Source organism: Cydia pomonella, chromosome 16, assembly GCF_033807575.1.
Source record: "Cydia pomonella isolate Wapato2018A chromosome 16, ilCydPomo1, whole genome shotgun sequence".
Lineage (NCBI taxonomy): Eukaryota > Metazoa > Arthropoda > Insecta > Lepidoptera > Tortricidae > Cydia > Cydia pomonella.
The window spans coordinates 15094995-15121242 of NC_084718.1; the positions used below are offsets into that span (position 1 = coordinate 15094995).

The window sequence follows — 26248 nt, forward strand, 5'->3', positions numbered from 1 at the left end:
GATCCGAATTAAGAGCTAAAAAGGTAGTAAGCGACGTGGATTTTCTAAGAAATACAGTCGTTTTGTGAAAGAGTATATCGTTTGAAGTCTGCTCAAAGCGAATTGGACGAAGACGTAAGTTGTTTGCAGGATTGTTCAGTGTTCACATTTGCTTGTGCGAATGGGAGAATTGAGTTCTACAATTATATAGATTGTTTATACATGAAGACGCTGGACTTGACTCGGAAATAGACGGATCAATCAAACAATCAAATATTTGCTATGAGTAAGCACAGTTGCATGCAAATACAGTTCAATTCGCTTATAATAAAAAGTTAAAATAAATTTCTAAAAGTTATAAATAGGAAGTTAAACTTGTATAGATAAGTTATGATTCTTATAGGTTCCAAAACTTAACCTGAAATTCCGACGGTTTTTGAAAAAAAAACGCGTTCGGTTAAATGAAATTTTGACCGAAATACATGTCAGACAAAAGTTGTTTGGAGGTTACGATAAGTAACCTTTTTTCAAATAATGAAGAACTCCTTTGTCAATTTATTGTTTCACGTACCGAATTCTCTCTATTTATGAAGTAGTAGTAGGATACAAAGAAACAATTCTAATTTCGCTCAAATAAAGGAATTCCTTACCCAGAAATACTGCTATCAATATAACAGTACCAAAATACTTATTAATCTTATTATATTACCTATAGGTTTCGTCTGAAGATGTCATCGGACAGATAGCTTACCACTAGATGGATCATATAAAACTGCGGTTAACATCACTATCAAACTTATTAAATATAAATATTATAGGGGACATTCTTACACAAATTGACCCAGTCCCACGGCAAGCTCAAGAACGCTTGTGTTGTGGGTGGTTGTGGGTACTCAGAAAACGATATATATAAGGTGCCAACGAGGAACCCGAGAGATTTTACCCACGCATTTCGGAGGCCAAAAGAGGGAAAAAAAAATGAATTTAGGTCACTTTCACTATTTTTTTTGTTCTTGTACATAATACTAGACAAATTTTACCTGAAAATAAAATTTATATTAAATTACTTACCTTGTTCCAAGCCTGATTGACAAATAGTACTATTTGTAAAACTGTAACTCAAAAATGTGTTTTTTTTTTTGCAAAAACCTGTATTTTGCAAAGTGTTACTTGTCACTTTTGACATCTATCAAATAAGGATATTTGGACTAGAACCCATAGTGGCAAAAAAGTGTTTTGCTCTAAGTAACAATACAAAGATGTTTTTTTTTTTGTAAGTGGCTTTAACTATGAAATTAGGCGAATACCAAAAAAAATTGAACATTTTAGTCTTTAAATATGATCAGAAATATACTGTTTAAATCTCTTGCAATGCTCACGGGAACAGAGGAACAAATATCTGTGCTCATTACACAAATAAATGCCCTTACCGGGATACGAACCTAGGACCATTGGCTTCATAGGCAGGGTCTCTACCCACTAAGCCAGACCGGTTTATTAAGAGCAGTACAGCTCATTCTAGCTACGTCCACATTTACATTTGGGATAGAAAATGCCAATCGATATTTAAATGATGTATGGAAATAGTGACGTGACTTCGCAGCATCTATCATCCCCATACATTTTTATTTTTCGTTTGGCGTTTGTGGATATTGTAATTTTGTCTAGGCCCCCTGTACTCATTTAAGTCAAAAATATGCACAAAAATTGAGTTCCAGGTGTATAAATCCTCAAATACATACATTAGTAGCTGGCCACAACATTGCGTGAATGGCTTCGGCTAAGGCGACAACCATAGGTTGGAGCGAGACACAGCGATCTAACCTTTCATTCCCACCTATTAGTTGCTGTCTTAGCAGAAACCAGTCGCGCAATGTCGTGGCCAGGCCGTAAGCGTCCTGCGTCGTGACGAAGGCAGTAAAAACAAGAAGTAACATATAGACGTCCAAGATAAATTATATACTTAAGCGATCTTTAAAGACGTTTTCTGTCATCTGGTAGGTAGTCTATGGTTATAACGGAAGGAAGACAAAAGAAAGTTGACGAGTGGAGTAATTACTCGGAATCCCTCCACGACAGTCGGATCCACAAAATAGGTGCCCAATACTAGAACGGAATAACTACATCCACTATTCTAAATTCGACCGTAGTTATTTTACTGTAAAGTCCATAATGACTTGATTCTATTTGATCACACGAAGCAAGGATTAAAAAAACTAAATACATCGACTAGAATTCCAAATTTAAAACAGCGTTATTGTTTTCGCTTGTAAAACCCAGCGTACAAATTAATGTACATAATTACATATTCCACAATCCATTTTGAACTTTTATCGAGTAACTAATGATTCCATTCCAAATTCAAAAACAAAACCCCAAATAACATTAGGTAATAGTTATTTACGATAAAAGTGCAGAAAACAGGAAATTTATTACCTATTCGCACGTGTATCGTACAACGTTTTACAGTACATATGGCTCTTTAAAGTTTCGACATATGCACGGAAAGTGGTCATTCCCGCACGTGATGCGCATACTATTTTTCTGCTCGACGGAGGCCGAAAGCGGCAACTTCGTTTAGCGCAGCGGGAGCAAAGTTGACGCTTTCCGCCCGGAGGGCAGAAAAGGTTCTTTATCTGTTAACTATCTATAGCTGTTAATATTTATATTAATAGGGAGGCGATGACTGTTTTTTTTACATTGTCATCAACTGACGGTCTTTCCACCGCGATACAACCGGCGGACTATTTTTTTAATTCATGATAGCATCTAAACTATCATCTGACAAAGTATCAGCCGGGAGGCGATGACTGACGATATATGCTCCCGGCCCGCGGTCTAAATCGTTTTGAAGTTTCACGAGGAGTAGCTGATTTGATTGTTTTTGTGCTTATCTATAGTAGATACATAAGAATAGAAACGTTTTATTTTATTTATTTATTTATTTATACGAGGAATTCCAACAGCTATAAAAAATACATTAAACTTTTTAGATAGTAATACAGAGCCAATTACAGGAACTCGCAAATAGAAACTGTATATATAATTACAAACAACCAAAACGGAATATAAATATTAAATAACCAAAACGAAACTTAGTAAAAAGTAATAAAATAAATATTTTAATGGGGTAGAGAGCCATTAAATCTATTTATATGAAAATTAACTTAATGCTGTTTTGATTAGAAACCGGACGCCTAATCCCAAAAACATCAAAACAAGAAAATTCGCCAGTAATTGGATATTGTTCGAAAACCTTTAGACTTAAAAGTAATTAAGTTATTTAATTCCACTTGGTACCCTTTGGCGTTGTTTCTAACGCCGTAATCCTACCGCCAAAGATAAATTGACAGTTTACTTTCTAGACCTCGTAATTTTTCATTTTATTACAAGATGCATTTGAAAACCAACCTTATTATCTACCTAATAAGGTTGAAAATACTAGAAAGATACGAAATAGATGGAAATCCGTGTGCGTTCCTCGCACGGAATTCGTGTTCAAAATATATCCCGTAGTGGTATTCTCTTAGCTTGCCTTGCACGGGTGAGATGATTAGTTTAATGCTTATAAGCAAATGTTTGCCATACCCTATTAGGGTCCATGAGATACTATTATTTTGTAACAACTTACTTTTTTACCATGAAACGATTATGATTATGAGTTGATATCACCTGTGTGGCATTGTCATTTAATTTTTTTTTTGTTAGCCACTATAGTGTCCCACTGCTGGGCAAATTCCTCCCCTCGTTTTTTCCACTCGACCCTGTCGTCGGCATTTTCCCACCACTTTGGGTAGAATGCGTCCAAGTCGTCCCGCTATCTCCTTTTCAATAAAGAAAAAAAAGATAAGTAACATTTTTATAACACCATTTGACTACCCATCTACAGACTATTTATTTATTTATTTAATATTTATTGCACATAAGACAACACACTGTACAATAGGCGAACTTAATGCCGTAAGGGATTCTCTACCAGTCAACCTTTAGGCAAAGCAGATAAGTTGTAGGCGGTGCAAAGACTAGACAGTCATAAGGCAGATACCTTATGAAGTTGTTTACAAAGACCGCGAGTTTACCGGACATAGCGTTCTTGTGCTCTGGCAAAGTATTAGCCGGCGAACAAATCGTTTATAGAAACCAATCGAAACCTAATTATGATCAAGTGACATTTAGCATCTGTCATCCAGATACATATTTTTCGATTGTTTGTCGTTCAAAAATTGTCATTTTGGCTGCGGCGTCAGTAATCTTGGCACAGGAACGCATTTCCGAAACTATGGGTCGCGTATTGGTGGGTCGCAAGCGAATATTGAGTGGGCCCTGAAACTACTATAATCTGCGCGTTATCAATAACATTTTATGACCCCTTTCTTTCATGACGGCCAAAGGTGGGTACCGAATTGGCAGTTTTTGTTAGGTGGGTCGGAGCCCAGTCAACTTTGGGAACCACTGTGCTACACTATCTCGCACGCGAGATAGACTACCCGTCTTTTTTAACTTGCCCTTGATGCTAAATTTGACCGACTTCCGACTGAGCTGAAATTTTGTATACATATGAGTGTGTATGTATTTTTGCGGTGGGAGGGTGGGAACATTAATTGCAAGTAAATAACGGGTTGGCACTGATTGACTAGCAAGTTATCTTGTCGCAGATAAGTAGTATTTATTGCTCTAATTAGTATGGATTTCCGCAAAGTAATGCCTGATTCTATTGATTATACATATATAAATCGGATGACAATGCAATATTACGATAACATGGAGCTGATCTGATGGTGGGAACAGGAGGTGGCCATGGGAACTCTGTGATAAAACAACGAAAACTACTTAAAAAACTAAAAACGCCTGTGGAAAGAAAAGTACAGTCAGCGATAAAATGAAATTTTTGCCAAAAACTTTTTCTAACTGTAGTTATTACAGAGGGACGGGTAGGCTATCTCGCACGCGAGATACTGTCGCAGTGCTAGGTCAAGATACACTGGTCTCACAAGACATCCACGCTCACGCAATCAACTGGGATTAGGCGCCGTCCATCTTGATTACCTGGCTCGAGTAGAACGACGTTGGTTTACCTGAAAAAGGGCGATGTTAACTGATTACTGAGATTACAGGGAAGTTGCTGAGTCACCACATTAGTGTCACGTGGACAAAAACCTTACAAGTACGAAAAAGCTTTCATCTCAACTGTATAACGAAGGTGTTAGTCCGAAGGAAGTTATTACAATGATCCGAGTACCTGGAGGCCAATTCGAATGTACAGTGAGCTGTGAAATCGCATGGAGAAAGTATGAATTAATTCATTGATAAAGTCGTGATGCGCTTTTACGGCCGATGCAAAAGTATCTATCATTCTCGAGTAATCTAATAGCTTAACAAAAATTATACCGAAGTAAATCCCTGTATGCAAAACAATTAAACTAACATATACTTTAGGCACTTTATACATACGCTACAGATGCTGACTGTACAATACGCCTCGTGAATACTTTAAGGCCGAGGCCGGCGTTAAAAAAAAATTCTAAGCTTCCTCCCTTCTCAATCCTGCGAGGTAAAGCGCAATATCTCGCACACCCGCCTGTCACGCGCGACAGGGGCAAGTGCGAGCTGTCAACTACACATCTGTGATAAGATTACGGATTCACTCACGTTTTTTACACGGATGTGGATAACAAAGTACAGGAGAAGTAAGGAAAAATAGTGTACGATTTAGAATACAAATGGCTCGCGTCGGGAGCTGCTTTGCGTATTGTAAATTACCAATAAAATCAAAAAACTGTTATTGTCAGGCCATAAAGGTTCATACATACACACAAACATGCAATAATTAAGATGTTAAAAACCAATCACTTTGGCGACACAACAGTTCTTGCTGCGTCACCTGTTCTGGTGTAGGATTCGGTAGATTCCTACAAAACAGCCGTAATACTTACCACACCCTTCGGCCATAAGTCAACGCTCGCAATGGTTTCCAGCAGCGTCCTTGGCACACGCAACACGAACGAGCTGAACTGAGGACGCTCGGCTCGTAACGGGTCTTCTTGTGAACATATTCCACCACATCGTCTGCCGTGACAACATCTTATGCAACGACAATGAAGTAGGCAATATGCCACAGTTTCGCCAGTCCATATATTGATTTTTTATTATTAAATACGAGTTGAAAACTATTAACTATCCCAAACGGTATTCAGTAGCAGAAATCTTACATAATTCATTAACAATTAATGATATTGTTAAATTAAAACCTACAAAAGCCCCTGAATATAGTGAAATGTGGTCACCCTAATTTTGTTGACGTATGTAGATATGAAATTCTTAAGGATTTTTTGTGTACTAGTAAGAAATACCTACATAAATTGTTCGATTGTCAAGTCAGAATTAACCTTTTGATGATATTAGATGTCAATAGCACAAAATTAAATTTTAGTGAACAAAAAAGGAATCGTATGCATCCCAAAACTAGAGCAGAGCTCATTCTTGTAAGTACAGTCAGCATCAAAAGTAGCGGATCCAGTAACACTTCATAAGTATCTACCATTCTGTAACAGTATAACAAAAAGTGATGTCTTTAATATAGAACAACTAAGACTGTAAAAGATATACTTTTGAACGCGAGTTTTAGAAATGTATCTATATTTGGAAAAGTTATCCGGAATATCAGTTACTTTTGGCGCGTTGTTTCATCCGCTACTTTTGATGTTGACTGTACATACCGTCATGGCTTGATTTAGTACCCTCAAGGTAGCACAGTCATAAAACACTTGCAACTGCACCTAATGCCACAGCGTACCATAGTTCACACTAACGACCATTTGTAAACCGTATCGCAACGTAATAAGGTCTAACCGTGGTCATTTGAAGTGACGTCAGTTGAGAGTAAAATTTAGTAGTTTCTGTAGCCACAAGGAGAGACTAACAGGCAAGGCATTATTTATCTGCATACATTTCCTTGGAATACTTAAAGTCCACCTGTGCGGGTATGATGGCCGTTCTTGTCTACCTGATAGCGAGATAAAATTTCAATCCCTTGGTGTTAAAAAGTGACGGTTATTTAATCACGTAGATAACGTAATCCATAATACGCCTGCTGGTGTAGTAGCAAGTGCTGCCAACAAAGTTTAGAATTATTTATAATTTACTCCCTGACGACGATTGTGTCCGTCAAACAGTGGATTGAGGTTTCTGGGATGTATATGGGACATCTGGGTTTCAGGTAAGTAAATACTTAACAAAGACATACATAACAACGTACAAAACAAACGTTGCATTAAATACTAAATTTGAATTTATAACAGCCCGTCCTGGTTATGTTCTTCGTGCTTCTCGAACTCTGAAGCTGGCTGTCCTCCCTCATCGGACTGGATTCTTGTCCAACTCATTCACTTGCCAAGCAATACGTCTGTGGAATGCTCTCCCTCTGCCTATCAGACAAGCTCAGAGCAAGCTTTCGTTCAAAAGCAAGTTGCGTAAGCACTTATTTGAAAACATTCGTGACTAAATGTCTGCGTGATATCTCACACTAATATGTACATAATTAATATATATATGTATGTTTATTTATATATATTGAATATGTATATATGTAGGTATATTTAAAATATATATTTGTGTAAGTATAGTATCATAGTAGTCTCGACTTGTGTCTATTTCCATATCAACTCTTTACAATTGTAACTTCCCCTACCTACACCCCAAATCTACCCTTTTAATTTTACCCCAATAATAATTTTACCTTAACAATAATTTGGCCAAGTGATCGTCTAGTTAAGGTTAGGACCCCTCGAAGTGAACCGCGGAACCCTAATTCTTTAATGAGTAACAACTAAATCTTGGACTCTGATTCTACCTAATTATTTATTACCTAAATGTAAAGGAACTGATATTTACTGTACTACATAATTTATTATGATGATAGGAAATGATTTAAAGGATATTATGTTAAGATTCCACCCCCAGCAAAACACCGTAAAACTAAAGTTACTCTAAACCATCTTTATATTAAGTAAAACACCTTATGAGTAGAGAGAAAATATAGGTATAATAAACTAAAAGTTAAAGCAATGTCACGGTTAATGTGTTAAGGGTATAGGCTCCGCCCACACGCGTGAGTCGTTGATGTCGGGTGTAGCCTTAAGTTACAAATACAGAAACGTCAATGTGATTTTTGAAGTACTTAATTTAAAATATGCTTATATTAAATCGTTAGAAAAATAATGCAGCATGTAAGATAATATAAAATTAGTATTGCAGCATATATAAAAATATTTTTGGTAAAATCCTGCTACTCCTATTAAGTCTTCGGGGTAACATTGAAGCAGCACTCCTGGGATAAGCCCATTTACAATTATTATTTTAAACTAAATATTATTACCTATTATCTTCTAAACGAGGAGTGAATGGATCACACGTGCTGCCTCTAATGCTAGATGCAGGTCTGAAGACTCTTACTCCGATTAGCAATATCAATCGGGCCACCTACTCCTATCTTATTAGCCAGACGGGCTATGACCAACGCTTCGAAACCTATGCAATCCTAGGGGCTGACGAAGAGAAGCGATAAGTATTCGTCAGACACCATTTACTTATCTTTTTTCATATCCAAAAACTAAGGCTACTAAACCCTTACCCAGTCCCCATAGTTAAAGGAAGGCTGAATTCCCAGGCCTTTCAAATGTATAAACGAAGTACAAGTTTAGCTCATTATTGTACTTTATGAGATCGAAATATCAAGGTGAGCATTATTCCACTCAAAGATTCCAATGGACTGCGCTCGCCTGCCAAAGGGTCTCTAAAACAAACCATTCTTTAATCTTAGAATAGTCTGTGTTCCTAAACCCAACTTGATATTTAAGAATTGAATTTATAAATACCTTAGAACCTGATTGCAATACTCAGTACTTCGTCTCTACACCAAAAAAACCCAGAAATGAAAATAAATAGATAAAAGATTTTACAGGTAACCTTCAATTTTCCACTCAGGATAAGTAAGTCTAGAAGATTTAGGTAATTAGACTCCATTACCAATATTTCACTTAATATTAGCATTAGTACAAGATATAAAACCATAGCTTCTCGTCATTAGAACCTTTAAAAGAGAAATATACACCAACCAATCAACTTTATAGACCAAACCTAAGAGAGACCCTATAACAGTGTGTGTGACTCTACCCTATTCCTGCCCTTAGTCCCTAATCTAGTATGTCCAGAACACAGATCGTACTTACCATTGATCTAGTGATTTGGAACATACACAAGTGTATCCCTAAGTCTAAGCTGTAAGCATTCGGCCGACAAAACCGAGGTATAGCAAACCCTAGTGTCTGTGTGATTGGCCCCCTCCTCATCGCCACGTGGGCACGGTGGATGAGAATAGACCGCCCTAGCATGTATATAAAACATCGGCAACCTAGCCCACACCCGTACTAGCCACATGGGAAACGCTGCCATGACTAAGACTTTGTTTGTGTTTGGTATCAATCACGACAGAAGTTTTCCCTGCAACCAGCACAAGCACGAACCAGAGTACCGAAATATATAAATATATTTAATACGGGACCTAGCCTCAATTACTGCAGACTTCAGTGAGTAGGGATTACTCCCAATGGCACGCACGTGATGCCCTCACATTCATCTAACAGCTGGACCTTGAGACTAAGGAGAATATGCTCGCCTCTTATGTTGGTAAAGAAGAGACGCCAAGTCCTCTCAACTTGGAGCAAAAGACTTCTAAACAGCTGCAATTTGTCACCGTTAGGGAGAAGCTGCTTAGACGGACAAACTGTTAGTCCAAACAGTGATCTGGCTTTATAAAATAACAAACTAACCTCATAGAAAGATAGTAAAATAACAAAGTTAAATTTCACTAACAAAAACTCACAATATAGTAACACAAATAAGGAAGTAAAGAATCTCCACCATAGCCTAAGCTTAGCATTACGACAACATTGTCCCCGCAATGCCAAACACAGACATAATCTTACAAGTTTAAATTCACCAGGATAATTCCCAGCGAACACAAACAAATAGAAAGAATAGTAGAGAAACTTGACTTACTCAAAGCCAGAGATACTGCTAGTCTGATAGTCGAAGAATGAATCCCCCCCTACCGTACTTTCCGGCCCTTTTATACTCTTTAGTAGCGACATATTAGCGACTGGCGACAAAATAGCGACATAACAGCGACTGGCGACAATATAGCGACACAATAGCGACACAATGACGACACATTGGCGACTAGCGACAATATGGCGACACAATAGCGACACAATGACGACAGGTGAAGATTTATGACGTATTTCTAGCTTTGATGTACCAGGGCATCAAAATCAGAGAAGAGGTTGTTCGCTTCGCGGCACGTAACGACATACGATTCATGAAGAAAGGTCATAAGTTACATCTTATTTACCAATCCATACTCCCTATACAATAACGTTCACATTAATGCCAATTATCAACTGTGTCTCTTTCGCATACACGGCTCAGAGAAAGACGGAGATAATTTCAATGACGTTTACGCACACTACCTTGTTCACGCACACAATGTCATTTACGCTCACAATGACAGCATTTGCTTAATAGTCAGTTTAAGTAGACCAAAACAATCGATAAAAAAGGGATCGTTCCAAAACCTGTCAAACATGAATATGCTAACACCATTATTTAATTTCAGGTATTATAGTTTTGTTTTCTGAAAATAACGCCTGTATTGAAATATTTTATGTTTATTATTAAGTAAATCAATGTTTTTTGTACCAATACTTATACATTTTACATGCATGTAAGACTACAAATATTCTTTTCAAAGAAAACTAATACCAGGTAACAACTAGCGGTCTTAATATTATTTATTATTTTCGCGCATTGATATAAACCAAAATAATGAATATTTACTGTATGTTACGTATTTAATTGTCATCACAAGTGGTGAAATACGGAAACGTGTCCTTCAAGTCGTAATTGTCAGAATACGCAGAGAAATTATGAATGAAAAATGCAAATGAAGAGGACTTGTTTTTACAAGGTATTTCGTTATTTTTCTATGTATTTTAATATAAAATCGAGGCTAATATTACGCAATAGGCATATGGCTAGTCACAATCGCCCCCAAATTTAAATGTTTTTATGACTTACAGAGAAAGTCATAAAAAATTTCAATTTCCTCTAGATTAGTCGGTAAATTTCCCCCTTTTTTTTTTTAAACGTGTAGTGTGTATTCCAATACTAAGTGACTGTTAACGACTCAGCTTTGAAATCAGTTCATCAGAACTCCGTCAATGAACCAAGACAACTTTTTCCCCAGAAACCTCGCTCTGCCAGAGATACCAGATTGTGAGTCCGATAGGTCCTATTAACCCGTTCTTGCCAGCTCACCCCGGTCTCGGCGAGATCTTTTTCTCTGTGGACCGTACACTTCCGTAGAAGAGCATCTAATGAGACAGCAAAAACTCCCCATGCAAAACGAAGAAACCTTTAATTTTTATAAGTACGAAGCTTTCAAGTTCCATTGCCAAAATTCGAACCAAATTTCACTGCCTTATCACTCTCAGCCACGTTTTCTTGGCGAGTGTCTCATACTTAAATAAGATACACCGACCTTTAAGTTTGTTTGGGTGTTTTTTTTTTTTTTTTTAAACAAACTTAAATTTGACACTAGTGAGTACCTCAATATGGTACAGCAAAGATATTGTTGTCTAAACAAAAGAATTATTTAACCAAGTTAAATAAGGTAAAAAAAAATATTTGCTGTTTATTACACCTTATACCAATAAAAACAATAACTATATTTAATTAATTCTTGGAAAGAGCCTCGTCCCTTCTAGACGCTCACGGCCCATAAAAACATGTCGAATGTCGGATATATCCCATCCAAGATGAGTGTGTGGGTTTCGTAAGTGTATTCATACCTTGTAGAGTACTAACTAGAAAAATCTACCCTTTTAAATGGGTCTAATCCAATGGATTTTAACCTACTGATAAGACTTTTCCAGTTAGTTGTGTTTCCCCTTCCCCCCATTCTCTGTTCCCCTGCAAACACCGACAAATCTAGTTTGATAACCCTCCAGCCTTTGTCTATCTGTATCAATCCATTTTTTCCAATAAAGGTACATCCGTCTACTACACGTCCATCATCTGATATTCATTCATACATCTCATTCATAAAACCTCACATATTCATAACTATAAACACTCATCATGCATATACATTCCTCCTCAGTTACGCATTCACACGATTTTTACAGATAGCCGAGACTCTTGAGATGCAATCAAAAAGCAAATAAATAAAAAACACAAAATTTATTATTGTACTGTCACTTGTAATAAAAAAAAATGTAAGAAAAAAAACATTCTGTCCTAGCCCCATACTAGCCCAATACCGGTTTTATTTATTTAATAATTACTACCTGAATATATTTTTATTAAGTATTTATTTCAATTGACACACGAAATTTTTTTTTCAAATATTATTTTTTATTGTTATATTTTATGACAACGCTCCGCAACTAATTCCCCTGCCCTTTACTCACTAATACCGTTCAAAAAATGTCGTCCACCCATTATACAGTAGACCATCACATCGTGGACATGTACAGTCAATTGCCAAAAGTACCCCACCCTGTATTAAAGTTTGTATGCCGGAATGCTATGCCAATATGGAAGGATTGAGAATAATGATCTACGCAGGCGCTTAGCCTCCTACTACGAAGGCATTGTGCAGAATGAAAGACCTCGGTGAACCAAATAACGACCTCAGATGGCCGGGGCCCTCAGTCATGAGAAGTCGATGAAAAACACAAACGAATAGTATTGCTGACTGTACATACCTATAATGAAGAGTTAATCTCGAAACACGCCCAACCATTCCACTGTCTACCCCAGAGACAGCTGACCAGCTGAGCTTTATGACTGCTCTGGATGTCTAACTATTGCTCTAATAAAAAAAACAAAAACCACGCACTATTATGCAACAATTACATATCAGCTAGATGGCATATAATTTGTTTTCGTTACCTTGATACCGGGAAAACTGTCCCACTGGGCAAAAGCCACTCATCTACAAAACTTGGGGTAAATTGGAATGCTATGGCAATAAAAACCTTAAATTGACTCTAGATGTACTCTGCCTCTATATGATTAAGCCATATACTAGGCAGAACATTTCAAAATAAACTCAAGAATCTATTACAAAAACAATCCGTGTGATAAAATGAAATATTAGGTATTTCTTCCCAGTAAAATTCCGAACATTTCTCAAATAGCATTTGAGATGATGATGATGATAAATAATAAATATTAATTAATCATATACGAATATTTAAATAATGAATTGAATTAAAAATGTTTTCCCGCACGATGCATTTGACATAGGTCATTGACATGTCACATTTTCATTACACCAAATATGTCTATGTAACTATTACACCCTAATATATAACCAAATTACAGCAAATATGTTTAACAAGATTTGAAACAACAATGTACTTTACTCAAACTATCCGCTTAATTCATTACTTCATAGTAAAATGCAATATAAATTAAAAATGTTAAGAGCACAAAAGTTCCATCTATAAAATGTTTAATAGCAAAGAAAAAGAATTTTATAACAATTTTTTTCATACTTACAGTATCTGTCTTTGACTGACACAAGTTGCTTGTGATTTCACACATTAATGTTCTTCATTTACCACGATGCTCAGTAGGCCTTAGGAAAGTTGCAACAGGAAAGTCAGTGATTGTCGTTACTTGGTTTCACCAGCGGCACCAGCGCTTGAAGTCTGGCTATGGTGTCTGTTCTTCTCCAAATTGCCCGGCATTAACTAATAATCTAGTCCCAGTATCACAATATTCACTTGAATTATAGTTCAGGTTTTCATTAATTCACCTCAATTATAACCACATTAACACTTTTCACACTATAAGACACTCCACTTTTCATTCAGATACACATAATTTAAACCCCTTTTTTTTTATGCCTGCATTTGATATTTAAAATCAACTTCAAGGTAAAGTTTTTCTTAAGAATATTAAACGGAGAAAAATAATAAGCCACGTAACTACAACAAACTAAAAAAAACGAAGCCCTAAAATGATCTAAAATATAGCAAAGTTGGCTAATCATTTAATACTGATACACAAAAACAAAAAAAAACTTATTCACTCAGTGGGATTCGAACTCGGGTAAAAAGCATAATACCTACATACACTGAGCAGCCTACAGAACCACTACGCCACGGGAGAGTTACTTTAAGAGGTGAATTTAGCAATAGGTTTGTAGCGTAACTTTTCGCTGATTTCCTTTTGTTATTCAGGTGTTTCACACACGTACTGGCAAGTTTTATTTTTAAATAAAGAGAAAAAATATATATACATTTAAAACGCAATTAAATACGCATATATCCAAATTACATAAAATACGAAATTGACGTAGATATAAAATTCAACAACACATGTTAATTACCAATCCGGATTTTTTATAGAATTTGAGTAAGTATATTATTATTGTATTTTATATAACGCGAACAGAAGGTTTAAAATTTGTTTCATATACAAAGAGCCTACAGATGTTCTTGTCAAAATATTCTGTACTCACGTTTCCAATGCAATTCCTTGCTGATGTATCCACTTTTAACCACTGTTACAGCACTTATAATCAATCTCTGGGATAATATCTATATTTGTTTTTGTTCTAAACACTATCCAATTTATTTTAACACTTCCTAATGGCATATTTCTGTCTAGACAAATACTCCCGGTTACAAACACCATTTTTTTATTATAACTAAGATCGACCACACGTCATGACCTCAGTTTGCTAATACACATATTATCCTAAACTTCACAGCGATTTTTATTTCTTTCACATACGGATTTCCATTATTAAAACGTCCTAGGCTTATTTTTACGATCACTTGAAAACAAAAACAATTAGACAGTCTTTACTCCATCTTCACGGCTTCAAACTGTCAAACGTATCGGAAGCGTATATTATAGGCGGCAAACTCAAAATGTATGAGCGAAAAGCTGATTTCCCTAAAGAAAACTTGTACCCGGTGCATCCTGCTGGATTGTATTTGATAATATTGATTTTTAAGAATTTATCCTTTTCATTTTCTTATCCCTAGCAAAATATACAAATAAACTTGACCATAATTATCATCGATGTTGTTGTCATGTCGATGTATCAATAATCGATGTTGTTGTCACCTAGTGCCAAGTAGCGACACTATTACGATGGTTATCTACGTATTCACTTCCGCACTCTAGTAATGACACAGTTCGCCGTCAGATGACGCTGTAAAGATAAGCTGCCATTTTCTATTTCTCGATCCGAAACACAACATATTGAAAAAAATACATATCGAAACGAATGCCAAATTATAAAAAACGATAAATAGTGATAGTCAAACTTAAAAGAGAAATATATAAAGATGATAAATAAAACTTCCTGACTAATTAAATTACTCTACTATTTTTGACTTTTAGCGCCACCTACGAATTAATTCACTCATCGATCAACCATGGAACGTCTAAGTACTTCTACTCGACACTAGATGGAAGTAGTACTCGGAATTTATACATTTTGAGATTATTCAATTCTCTGCCAAAAGATTATTTCGTATCTGACCTTTTAAAAATAAATGCAATATTTTATTAACTATTTTTAATACTAAAATAAATCGATCGTGTAAACCCGCTTTTAATCATAAACAATATTTTCTAGAAGTCGGTCCATGTGCGACAAAATTAAAATACGTCCTAGCATCCCTGACAACATACGAAACACTGCCTACATGATTTAATCGGATTGTAGCCGACTTAGTTAATGTTCCCCATAGATGGCGTGTGTAACTAGAAATAAAAGAATACAATGAAATTTGGCCGTTTTAAGGTTTTAATATGCATTTTATATTAATATGATAGTAAGGATGCATTTATCCAATAAGTAAATTAAAGTAATTGATTCAATCACGTCATACCATAAACGATTCTAGACGTACAATGATATTTTAATCATGGCAGCCCTAAGCTCTGACACTTTTCTTACTTCCGTTCATTTAAGTTTTTTTTATTAGTATTTTCTATTAACAGCATTCATTTTCAATGCCTAAAACTTGTTATTAAATCTCGAAATTATTAATTAATGTCATAAATACCAAAGTTACCTCAACTATCAGTGTCACAGTGAATTATAACCTTAATAAGCAAATAAATGACAACCATCTAACCGCCATATTGTAAATAAATAAGCTGTATGGAGAAAGTTGACAAAGCATTATATCACGACAGAAATTTTAATTGTACTGGAAAAGATCGTCCTCGAGTGTGCTTTTTACGATTCTCTAAATATTCTACCCATTGCCTATCGCTAGAGCTGTACAAGACAAACGAAATAGAATTTCGGATTCAAACACGATCATGTTCTTCACTTTCGTTAAATTTTATAAATCTTCAATGAATCCAGTGCCCTACGATGACCTATGACCTAAAGTTGGAACTGTATAGAAACAAGGATGTTTAATTAATGTGCCTAGTTCCTGTTCGAATCGATATACCGATTGAAATGGGCTCAAATATGAAATCTGTTACTCCTAGCAAGGTAAGTTTCTATTTTTATTCTGTCATTTAGAAAAATCACTGCTATTGAAGCCCTGTCGTCAAACATACTCACATACTTAAAGCCTGATAGAAAATAATTTCCACCCACAAATTGACCTATTTATCAATAAAACTGCTTTTCCAATAAATACGAGACAATACGAGTACTGTCTGTTTCAGACTAGCATTAAGTTTTTCCCAATTTGGTATTATTCTACTTATAGTGGCCTAGAGTATTGTATTGCCTTATTTTTACTGTCTTGTTCACCAATACAACCATATTTCTTTTCGAATAAAACTGAAAGCAATCTAAGTACTGACGGGATGACATTCCTAATTTTGTTTTATGCTGCCTATCTAATGTTATTGATCCTCTACTACGTGTTTTCTATTGCAATAATGCTTACAAACTATGTATCTTTTCAGCAACCTGACAACTCTATTGGAATAGTCCCTGTTGCCTGACTTACATGAACTGTTAACAATGAAAATGTATTGAAATTATGCTGGAGAACCCCGCTTCTTGCTGGATTTGATGAATCTTTACACAACCTTAAAGAGTAAGTATGACATTTTTAATACTACTACTAGACTACTAATAAACAAATTCCCTTAGGCCTTACCTGACTGTATTTGGAATTCGAAAAATGTTATTGTTCTATAAGATGATATGGGTCTTTTTTTTTTTAAATATGAGTTTTTTGAATTTGGAACTACAATATGTTATGAAAATTTAAAATTATGTGATGACTTCAGCTAAAATATGAACAAGATTTCTTGCTTTACTGAAAATTTGTATTTTTCTTTCTAAAAGTAACCCGGCAGTTGTCCGGTAACTCAAAAAAGTGAACCTAAACTTGAACCTGTCATAAATAACCTTACAATATATGTTTAATATTTCAGCAAACAGAGACAACTCTGATGGCTGCCTATGTGCCTATATATACACATACCTAGTGTTTGGTGATGTTTAAGCCGAGCGGAGCAAATTTCCGTTTGCTGTTTTCATGGACTTTTCCAAGTCTCTCGATAATCTCCAAGTAAGTTCAACAACTATGTCACTAAAAGGAAAAGGTTTTTTCTTAATCCTACTTAAAAACAGAAATTTTGGAAAAAACTTTCTCGCTTTAAAAATTTTTAGGACTAAAATTTTTTTTTTTTTTTTAATATTAAAACCTTTCTAGTTTAAAATAAACACTTCTAACAATACTTATAAATAGCTATCCTCAAGTTTATATAATTTCAGACTGACTTTTGTATAAATCCTATTGACCATTCGCAGTACATTGAGTTGGTCATTTTGATGTTTGCTATCTACTCATTTATTTTTATCGGTCTCAAATATTCCACTTAATGCAATAAAATGTACAATATACATATGTTTAAATTTTCAGCAAACAGAATGGTTTCCTGATACCTGGCCGTTAGGTCACCTAGCAGTCAGTTAAACTTAAGCCAAGCGAAGGAAATCGCCATGGTTATTTTCATGATTCCTGTTTCTCCATGTCTTACCACAATTTTCAAGTAAGTATAGTAACCAATGCCACCTTGAAAAGCTATCTTTAGAATTAAACCTACTTAGTAAAATAAGCTATTTAATTTTCTTCATTTGTCATAAAGAAATCTGAACTGTTTAGTCTTCCTTTTTCTGAACTGTGATGTATGTGAAGTATCTTATAGTAGAAAATAAAACCCTTTAAAGAGACTTAAAATTAAGTTTTCTTAAATATACCCTACTTAAGCTAAACATTTTCAATTTCAGTGTTCCGGAGAACTGACAGTGCCCCGCAGAGTCATTACGTCTAGCCTCAAAATACACACTATGGAATGCTTCTATTTCTGAAAGGTATTTTTTTCTTTTTGTAATAAATTGTACAAAATGTAATGTTATGTATGGACCTCATGACTTATGACTGACACTAATATTTTTTTTAAAAACCTAAGTGATGAGTTCCCAATGAAAGAGCAGAGAAATTAAGTATGTGCTTAGCCTCACATAACCTATTCTAATTCTATTGACTAATTTGACTTAGCCTAGCCTATTTGGGACCTAGATTATGGAAGTATGTCCTGCAAGGCAAAGATTTTCAAACTTTTTAGGATTATTTTATTTACAAAATTTAAGTATCACCTATTTTTACATTATGAACCCTAATATTTCTATAAAATGGGTTTATATATCCTTTTATGTATTGAAAATAATAACGCGCCCCCGCGAATGGATGCCTTAAGAAAATTGTTAATATATAGCCTAACTAAAATTGACCCTCAAAAAGGAAAATATAATGCTACCTATTCCTCTTTAATTTTAACAGATTTTTTCTAATGCTTGCCTATTTATTTCAGATTACGAAGGACCACACCACTCCAGACTCCTGTTCAATAATTTTATTTCACAACTTTTGCTGTAACAATGGCTGCTGTCTACTGCCACTTCAAAGTTCCTGTCCCACGGCTCTATTTCTAGAAACCTGCACCCACAACAGCAGTGGTCTACATTGAATACTACTTATAGGGAAAATGACACTCAAGATCTTCTTTTATGTTAGGTACTTAGTATGCTAGCTTAACCAATCATGTACTATTATTCGACCGTAGTCAGAATACGATGGAAAAGTACCGTCAACAGATCAGTACTGTAATCCAAAGTCAACCTATGTCTAATATACTTTTATACTACAAATAAGTATGTTTTTGTATGTGCGCCGTTAGTCAGGGCAACAACGCATTACATATCTCGGTCGATTTTCATGAAAAACAAAGCACTCGTACAGACCCTAGTAAATAATAGCAATGACTGTAGATAGTAACTATGCACATATTTCACTGCTATTCTTAATAAATATAGTGAGGGTTCTGAAGAAGGCCTATGTAGCTAAATTCTCATACATGTGTATATGTACTACTAATCTTCTAATAATTATTATATGACGTACTATGACTGTTTGCTTTCCAAGACTAAATGTCCTAACATGTGTGGTAAATAACTCTGTTTATCAAATGAACTCAAGCAGATCCTAGTGCATACATACATACATGATTATCCTACAGTAACCAATGTATGACGTTCACATACAATAATCAAACCAAACATAGTCCTAACGTATGTGTGGTTGTTACTTAGACCCACGTTCATACAGATTAATTGTACCTAACAGAATGAACTGTTTGTTGCTACTATTCTATGAGTGACAAAGCTGTGCTTAACCGTCAGATAATGCATGAACTTTATTATCCGATCTGTAGCTTATAGGATGATATTTAATGAGTTTATAAGCTCTCTAATAACAGTCGAACTCCTATATTATCACATGCGCGTAGCTTATTTATATGACATAGAAAACAAATTTCAAACAAATCGCCCAATGGTGAGTCGAGCGATCGCAAAACCAGAGGAGTTGTAACTGCGTTGCCGGCATATATAGAAAAGTACGAAAGATGCGGAATACGCCCCCTATTCCTTAGTATTTTAAGAAAATCTACGTGAAATGGAGCTATTTCACGCCCCCATGATTTTTCGAGTAAAGCACAACTTCTAACAGACCTGTGTTTTATCTAGGCTATACCTAACCGCATCCTAGGTAGACTTAGGTAATGTTAACTTATGTCTAGACTATTGGCACTAGCCTCCTAGCTTACTAGGTAGCGACCCTTCCTATGACAGCTGCCTAACAAAAGCAACCAATTGCACGTCTACTGCGCATATGCGTTGCGGGTCTACCACGAATATGCGTTCCTAAATCATGGATATTATCTATTTATCTAAGTTTTAAGTATGTACTTATCCATAGAAATATACACTACGCCGCATAGTACCTATAGCACAAACTTTGCCTAATTTGAGACACGGTCGATATGTGAAAGACTGACTTGAAAATATTTATTTATTTATTTCATTATTGTTATTGGTCCCTGCTACAAATATAATTTCTTAACAAATCTATGACGCGAAAGGAACAAGTATGATTATTTTCGCTTAATATAATCGTTTTATGTACTAAAGTTATACTACATAGGCTTTAATTTTGCTATTATTATTTTTCAGGTATCAAGGCGCAAGAAGATGGAATTATAATTGATTATTTTGAGATGACACGTCTCAAATATGAAATAAATCCCCTAACAACGGCGAGAAGAAAACGAGTAAAGAAGACTGATAAACTTATTAAATAGAAAATAACTATAAGGATTTTTTTATTAAGTAGACAATAACTCTAAGGATTTTTTTTTGTACATAATAACAGTTTGAAAAATAAACGTTAGATTTTATGACTTTTATTTAAAACAATAAAAACAGAGTCCAAAATTCAGTGTACCCACTCCGCTCTCACGGCAACAAAATGTAGCCTGAATGGCTACTTTTACTTTCTATCCTTGATGTCGATTCCACTAAAATATAACCATCGAGGTTACGCTGCATACTGGACACGGCCTACCAAAATGTAGCCTGAATGGCTACTTTTACATAGATATATCTTGAAAAACCATAGTAAACCAGGTAAAATAAATCCTGCGTCACGGCTCACCAAAATGTAACTTCCCCTACCTACACCCCAAATCTACCCTTTTAATTTTACCCCAATAATAATTTTACCTTAACAATAATTTGGCCAAGTGATCGTCTAGTTAAGGTTAGGACCCCTCGAAGTGAACCGCGGAACCCTAATTCTTTAATGAGTAACAACTAAATCTTGGACTCTGATTCTACCTAATTATTTATTACCTAAATGTAAAGGAACTGATATTTACTGTACTACATAATTTATTATGATGATAGGAAATGATTTAAAGGATATTATGTTAAGATTCCACCCCCAGCAAAACACCGTAAAACTAAAGTTACTCTAAACCATCTTTATATTAAGTAAAACACCTTATGAGTAGAGAGAAAATATAGGTATAATAAACTAAAAGTTAAAGCAATGTCACGGTTAATGTGTTAAGGGTATAGGCTCCGCCCACACGCGTGAGTCGTTGATGTCGGGTGTAGCCTTAAGTTACAAATACAGAAACGTCAATGTGATTTTTGAAGTACTTAATTTAAAATATGCTTATATTAAATCGTTAGAAAAATAATGCAGCATGTAAGATAATATAAAATTAGTATTGCAGCATATATAAAAATATTTTTGGTAAAATCCTGCTACTCCTATTAAGTCTTCGGGGTAACATTGAAGCAGCACTCCTGGGATAAGCCCATTTACAATTATTATTTTAAACTAAATATTATTACCTATTATCTTCTAAACGAGGAGTGAATGGATAACACGTGCTGCCTCTAATGCTAGATGCAGGTCTGAAGACTCTTACTCCGATTAGCAATATCAATCGGGCCACCTACTCCTATCTTATTAGCCAGACGGGCTATGACCAACGCTTCGAAACCTATGCAATCCTAGGGGCTGACGAAGAGAAGCGATAAGTATTCGTCAGACACCATTTACTTATCTTTTTTCATATCCAAAAACTAAGGCTACTAAACCCTTACCCAGTCCCCATAGTTAAAGGAAGGCTGAATTCCCAGGCCTTTCAAATGTATAAACGAAGTACAAGTTTAGCTCATTATTGTACTTTATGAGATCGAAATATCAAGGTGAGCATTATTCCACTCAAAGATTCCAATGGACTGCGCTCGCCTGCCAAAGGGTCTCTAAAACAAACCATTCTTTAATCTTAGAATAGTCTGTGTTCCTAAACCCAACTTGATATTTAAGAATTGAATTTATAAATACCTTAGAACCTGATTGCAATACTCAGTACTTCGTCTCTACACCAAAAAAACCCAGAAATGAAAATAAATAGATAAAAGATTTTACAGGTAACCTTCAATTTTCCACTCAGGATAAGTAAGTCTAGAAGATTTAGGTAATTAGACTCCATTACCAATATTTCACTTAATATTAGCATTAGTACAAGATATAAAACCATAGCTTCTCGTCATTAGAACCTTTAAAAGAGAAATATACACCAACCAATCAACTTTATAGACCAAACCTAAGAGAGACCCTATAACAGTGTGTGTGACTCTACCCTATTCCTGCCCTTAGTCCCTAATCTAGTATGTCCAGAACACAGATCGTACTTACCATTGATCTAGTGATTTGGAACATACACAAGTGTATCCCTAAGTCTAAGCTGTAAGCATTCGGCCGACAAAACCGAGGTATAGCAAACCCTAGTGTCTGTGTGATTGGCCCCCTCCTCATCGCCACGTGGGCACGGTGGATGAGAATAGACCGCCCTAGCATGTATATAAAACATCGGCAACCTAGCCCACACCCGTACTAGCCACATGGGAAACGCTGCCATGACTAAGACTTTGTTTGTGTTTGGTATCAATCACGACAGAAGTTTTCCCTGCAACCAGCACAAGCACGAACCAGAGTACCGAAATATATAAATATATTTAATACGGGACCTAGCCTCAATTACTGCAGACTTCAGTGAGTAGGGATTACTCCCAATGGCACGCACGTGATGCCCTCACATTCATCTAACAGCTGGACCTTGAGACTAAGGAGAATATGCTCGCCTCTTATGTTGGTAAAGAAGAGACGCCAAGTCCTCTCAACTTGGAGCAAAAGACTTCTAAACAGCTGCAATTTGTCACCGTTAGGGAGAAGCTGCTTAGACGGACAAACTGTTAGTCCAAACAGTGATCTGGCTTTATAAAATAACAAACTAACCTCATAGAAAGATAGTAAAATAACAAAGTTAAATTTCACTAACAAAAACTCACAATATAGTAACACAAATAAGGAAGTAAAGAATCTCCACCATAGCCTAAGCTTAGCATTACGACAACATTGTCCCCGCAATGCCAAACACAGACATAATCTTACAAGTTTAAATTCACCAGGATAATTCCCAGCGAACACAAACAAATAGAAAGAATAGTAGAGAAACTTGACTTACTCAAAGCCAGAGATACTGCTAGTCTGATAGTCGAAGAATGAATCCCCCCCTACCGTACTTTCCGGCCCTTTTATACTCTTTAGTAGCGACATATTAGCGACTGGCGACAAAATAGCGACATAACAGCGACTGGCGACAATATAGCGACACAATAGCGACACAATGACGACACATTGGCGACTAGCGACAATATGGCGACACAATAGCGACACAATGACGACAGGTGAAGATTTATGACGTATTTCTAGCTTTGATGTACCAGGGCATCAAAATCAGAGAAGAGGTTGTTCGCTTCGCGGCACGTAACGACATACGATTCATGAAGAAAGGTCATAAGTTACATCTTATTTACCAATCCATACTCCCTATACAATAACGTTCACATTAATGCCAATTATCAACTGTGTCTCTTTCGCATACACGGCTCAGAGAAAGACGGAGATAATTTCAATGACGTTTACGCACACTACCTTGTTCACGCACACAATGTCATTTACGCTCACAATGACAGCATTTGCTTAATAGTCAGTTTAAGTAGACCAAAACAATCGATAAAAAAGGGATCGTTCCAAAACCTGTCAAACATGAATATGCTAACACCATTATTTAATTTCAGGTATTATAGTTTTGTTTTCTGAAAATAACGCCTGTATTGAAATATTTTATGTTTATTATTAAGTAAATCAATGTTTTTTGTACCAATACTTATACATTTTACATGCATGTAAGACTACAAATATTCTTTTCAAAGAAAACTAATACCAGGTAACAACTAGCGGTCTTAATATTATTTATTATTTTCGCGCATTGATATAAACCAAAATAATGAATATTTACTGTATGTTACGTATTTAATTGTCATCACAAGTGGTGAAATACGGAAACGTGTCCTTCAAGTCGTAATTGTCAGAATACGCAGAGAAATTATGAATGAAAAATGCAAATGAAGAGGACTTGTTTTTACAAGGTATTTCGTTATTTTTCTATGTATTTTAATATAAAATCGAGGCTAATATTACGCAATAGGCATATGGCTAGTCACACAATCCTGCACCAAACTAACTATTTCTGTTTAGCCCAATGGTTGACTGGTAGAGAATGCCTCAAGGCGTTAAGTCCGCCATTTGTACTCTTTTTGTAAATTTGTGCAATAAAGTTTAAACAAACAAACAAACATAAAAAACAAATGCGTCTATCCAAATGTAGCAGCATCTACGCGTAAATCAGTTTTTGTAAGTTCCATTTCCGGCCCAAGACATACAAAAATTCTACGTGTTACACTAAAATTTCAATAAAAAAGAACAAATGTAAACAAGAGAACCGAGGGTTGGGGTGCTATTTGCGCAAGCAAGGGTGTACTCCAATTTATTTAGAGGCAAATAGCCCAACATTTTTACGATAGAGTATTTGTTCGCGGGGAAAACACTTATTTTCAAAAATATTGCTCGCTTCCGGCAATAGGCGGGCTTTTGTGTGGTTGGTAAAGTTTTTTATTGGACTCAACGGATTTTATCTTTCATTTCGTGCAGGTTCGGGGCATAGATAACGCAGGATATTTTCAAAGGATTTAAAAAAAAAAACAACATTATCGCACTTAGTTATTTTTCAAGCAAATACGTCTAGGAACGTTGCTCCAAATTTTATTTTAGCTCAATTGGTTAAGAGCAACGCACGGCTTGCGGAGGTTGCGGGTCCAAGTCTTGCCGGAAGCGTAACTTTTTCCATTTTTTTCCTTAATATAAAATGTGTGAATTTTTATATATTTTTCATCACACTTGCTTGAAAAAGATCTTAGATGATTTTCCCGTGGAAGTTATGATCGTGAATAAAACTGATATAACTCCCTAGGGAGTTGTATATTTTTTTCTAGTTATAGCTCTTTTTAGGGTTCCGTAGCCAAATGGCAAAAAACGGAACCCTTATAGATTCGTCATGTCCGTCTGTCTGTCCGATTATGTCACCGCCACTTTTTACCGAAACTATAAGAGCTATACTGTTCAAACTGATTTTTACACAAAAATAGAAAAAAACAATAAATTTTGGGGGTTCCCCATACTTAGAACTGAAACTCAAAAAATCTTTTTTCATCAAACCCATACGTGTGGGGTATCTATGGATAGGTCTTTAAAAATGATATTGAGGTTTCTAATATCATTTTTTTCTAAACTAAATAGTTTTTGCGAGAGACACTTCCAAAGTGGTAAAATGTGAGTGTGTCAAGAATATTACAAACTCGGGTCTTTACTTCCACCACCCTCGTATTCTAAATTTCACTTACCCCCCTCGTTGCACAATGTACTATTTCTTGAATCAAAAGTGTTTTTGACTCTTACACATACGTGATGTCGCGCCTATGTGTAAGGCCTGAGTGAACGCTGCAGCGGGGCGTGGCGTGCGGCGTGCATGTTAAACTAATGCAAACGTATAGGAGCGGCCGCAGTGCACGCTGCTCAAGTCACTTGTGAGCCCGACGCCACGCTGCACGCCCCGCCGAACGCTTCGCTTCGAGCGTCCACTCAGCGCTACGAAGAGCTTGGTACAGTTGCTACACGCTATGGGCTGTACGCCCTACGCAAATAATAATAGAGTTATATCAAACTAAGTTGGCAGCGATTTTGATAGCCCAGACTATGCAATTGTTATTTTAACCGTAAAACTTCAATGAGATGTCGTTTAAATAACACTTGCAATCTGCGTGTCATCGTGGATGACACAAACAATAATGTATTGTGTAGACAGAAAAATATGGATTTGTATA

The 26248-nt window shown here is 35.8% G+C and overlaps 1 protein-coding gene and 1 long non-coding RNA gene across 2 annotated transcripts in view; one reads left to right on the forward strand and one right to left on the reverse strand.

Annotated features, from left to right (window-relative positions):
• Positions 1-26248, reverse strand: part of LOC133526487 (beta-1,4-N-acetylgalactosaminyltransferase bre-4-like) — a 404725-nt gene that overhangs the window by 268021 nt on the left and 110456 nt on the right. The window lies entirely within an intron of this gene.
• LOC133526625 (uncharacterized) lies at positions 16999-20844 on the forward strand. The gene is made up of 6 exons (XR_009800756.1): positions 16999-17135; positions 17479-17615; positions 17970-18099; positions 18338-18421; positions 18922-19124; positions 20621-20844. It is a non-coding gene; the product is annotated as an uncharacterized LOC133526625 (long non-coding RNA).